Source organism: Ambystoma mexicanum, chromosome 2q (assembly GCF_040938575.1).
Source record: "Ambystoma mexicanum isolate Mex_15411 chromosome 2q, UKY_AmexF1_1, whole genome shotgun sequence".
Classification (NCBI taxonomy): domain Eukaryota; kingdom Metazoa; phylum Chordata; class Amphibia; order Caudata; family Ambystomatidae; genus Ambystoma; species Ambystoma mexicanum.
This window is the reverse complement of record NC_090924.1, coordinates 693333401-693335900: the sequence shown is the minus strand read 5'-3', so window position 1 is coordinate 693335900 and position 2500 is coordinate 693333401. Positions and strand designations below refer to the sequence as shown.

At 55.4% G+C, this 2500-nt stretch overlaps 5 non-coding genes across 5 annotated transcripts; all 5 read right to left on the bottom strand.

Moving 5' to 3' along the window:
• Positions 1 to 160: 160 nt before the first annotated feature.
• On the bottom strand, positions 161 to 272 carry TRNAL-CAA (transfer RNA leucine (anticodon CAA)). The gene is made up of 2 exons: positions 235 to 272; positions 161 to 206 (listed from the first exon to the last, which is right to left on the bottom strand). It is a non-coding gene; the product is annotated as a tRNA-Leu (tRNA).
• Positions 273 to 560: 288 nt separating this feature from the next.
• On the bottom strand, positions 561 to 633 carry TRNAV-AAC (transfer RNA valine (anticodon AAC)). The gene has a single exon. It is a non-coding gene; the product is annotated as a tRNA-Val (tRNA).
• A 449-nt stretch (positions 634 to 1082) lies between these two features.
• On the bottom strand, positions 1083 to 1154 carry TRNAP-AGG (transfer RNA proline (anticodon AGG)). The gene has a single exon. It is a non-coding gene; the product is annotated as a tRNA-Pro (tRNA).
• An 810-nt stretch (positions 1155 to 1964) lies between these two features.
• Positions 1965 to 2076, bottom strand: TRNAL-CAA (transfer RNA leucine (anticodon CAA)). The gene is made up of 2 exons: positions 2039 to 2076; positions 1965 to 2010 (listed from the first exon to the last, which is right to left on the bottom strand). It is a non-coding gene; the product is annotated as a tRNA-Leu (tRNA).
• A 288-nt stretch (positions 2077 to 2364) lies between these two features.
• On the bottom strand, positions 2365 to 2436 carry TRNAV-AAC (transfer RNA valine (anticodon AAC)). Its single transcript has one exon. It is a non-coding gene; the product is annotated as a tRNA-Val (tRNA).
• Between the last annotated feature and the right edge of the window lie 64 nt (positions 2437 to 2500).

The window sequence follows — 2500 nt, the reverse complement described above, 5'->3', positions numbered from 1 at the left end:
TTTAAGGGCAGGTGTGCCTCCGGCGTCTCTGGCAGACAGCTCCAGTTGCAAGGCAGCAGAAGAGAACAGGGAGGCTTGCTGGGCGCTGCATTCGGGGGCCCCCACGAGGTTTTCCGCAAGCCTTACACTCTGAAATGTGCTCAAAAAAATGAGCCCGGCTTGTCAGGAGTGGGATTTGAACCCACGCCTCCAATCGGAGACCAGAACACCCAGATGCAGGGAAGAGCTGCGCCTCTTGAGTCTGGCGCCTTAGACCACTCGGCCACCCTGACAGCTATGGGCAGGATTGGGAAAGATTCTTCAGTACCCAATGTCGCCACGTGCCAGCGCCGGTTTTCATGCCCCGATCTCTGCATCAAAAGTACCCAAACAATCACTTAAGGACCCAGGGATGGCAGGAAACGCCCACTGATGGAGCCAGTGGACAGTTTGCAGGGTGCAAATAAGGGCTGGCCTCAGATTACTCATGGCGTAGTGCCGGCCTGTCCATACCTGTCGAAACCTGCATGCGGTCAAATGTGTCCGATTGACATTGTGGAAATAAAAAGAAACCAGCACCATGTTTCTGCCCGGTCTCGAACCGGGGACCTTTTGCATGTTAGGCGAATGTGATAACCACTACACTACAGAAACAGCTCTGGTAGGCTGCGCTCTAGTGTGCTGGGACAGCTTTCAGTTGAAAGGCTTTGTGGCACTGATGTCTCAGGGGGCCCGCTGGTACCTGCCAGGTGTCACACACCAACGTGAAAGTTTGGCGCAAGCCTGCGCCGGACCTACATGGCAGCACTCACAGCACCTCACACACAGGCTGCAGACACATACAAAAGACCAAGCTGGATGCAACAGTGGCACGAGCCATGGCAGTCCCCACCCAGAAGGCATGTCCAAACCTTTATACATCAGCTCGCCGCCAGCGCATCATTACAAAGGAGGGGGAATTTCCAACACTGCCTCTTGGGCCATGGGCTTAAAAGCAGCCAACCATTGGCGACGGGCATCGAACCAGATACGGTCACGCACAAACTATTTTTGGGGGGGAATTGGGGACTCTGTGTTTTTTGTTTTCGGCGCTCCAAAAAAAAGGGCTCGTCCGGGATTTGAACCCGGGACCTCTCGCACCCTAAGCGAGAATCATACCCCTAGACCAACGAGCCACCGCATGCAGAGAGCAGTGAGGGGGAGGGGGGTGGTCTGCTTACCTCACTTGGCGCCATGCCCCAGTCTCTCCAAGGCCTGACCCCTGCGTGTCACGTGGCCTGCCCCTGGCGCAAGCGCAGAGGACTGAGCTGCCTCTCAAGCAGAGAAACAAGAAGAAGAGCGGCAGCCTTCGCTGGCCAAAGGCCATCTGCTGCCGCTCGATCGGGCTCGATCAGGCGAGATATATGTGGCCGACCGGCCTAGAGCGCAAACCTGTGCTGCTCAGGGTGGGCAGCTTCCCAGCAGGAGGATGTGTCTTGAAAGCCGACAGAGGCAAGAAGGCGCACTCCCTCAGCCCGCTCCAACCTCTGGATTCCTGCGAATTTCAGAAGAGAACTCTGGGGCAGCATGGCTTCTGTCATCTCCCAACAGCCTCTCTGTTCTTGCTATGTAAATACCTTTACATCCCCCGAACTGAGCATGTCTGTTTTTTTATTTTTATTTTGCTGAGGTGTGGTGCCTTCAACGACCGACAGGTGGCAGGAGAGCACTTTCTCCAACTGTGAAGGGGACTTTTTTCACTTCCTGAGTAGACTGGGCTCAGTGACATATGCCACCAAGCCAGCCACTAGAAAATGCAGGTTTTGCAACCGTGGGCCAGTGGGGGTTTAAGGGCAGGTGTGCCTCCGGCGTCTCTGGCAGACAGCTCCAGTTGCAAGGCAGCAGAAGAGAACAGGGAGGCTTGCCGGGCGCTGCATTCGGGGGCCCCCACGAGGTTTTCCGCAAGCCTTACACTCTGAAATGTGCTCAAAAAAATGAGCCCGGCTTGTCAGGAGTGGGATTTGAACCCACGCCTCCAATCGGAGACCAGAACACCCAGATGCAGGGAAGAGCTGCGCCTCTTGAGTCTGGCGCCTTAGACCACTCGGCCACCCTGACAGCTATGGGCAGGATTGGGAAAGATTCTTCAGTACCCAATGTCGCCAGGTGCCAGCGCCGGTTTTCATGCCCCGATCTCTGCATCAAAAGTACCCAAACACTCACTTAAGGACCCAGGGATAGCAGGAAACGCCCACTGATGGAGCCAGTGGACAGTTTGCAGGGTGCAAATAAGGGCTGGCCTCAGATCACTCATGGCGTAGTGCCGGCCTGTCCATACCTGTCGAAACCTGCATGCGGTCAAATGTGTCCGATTGACATTGTGGAAATAAAAAGAAACCAGCACCATGTTTCTGCCCGGTCTCGAACCGGGGACCTTTCGCGTGTTAGGCGAATGTGATACCACTACACTACAGAAACAGCTCTGGTAGGCTGCGCTCTAGTGTGCTGGGACAGCTTTCAGTTGAAAGGCTTTGTGGCACTG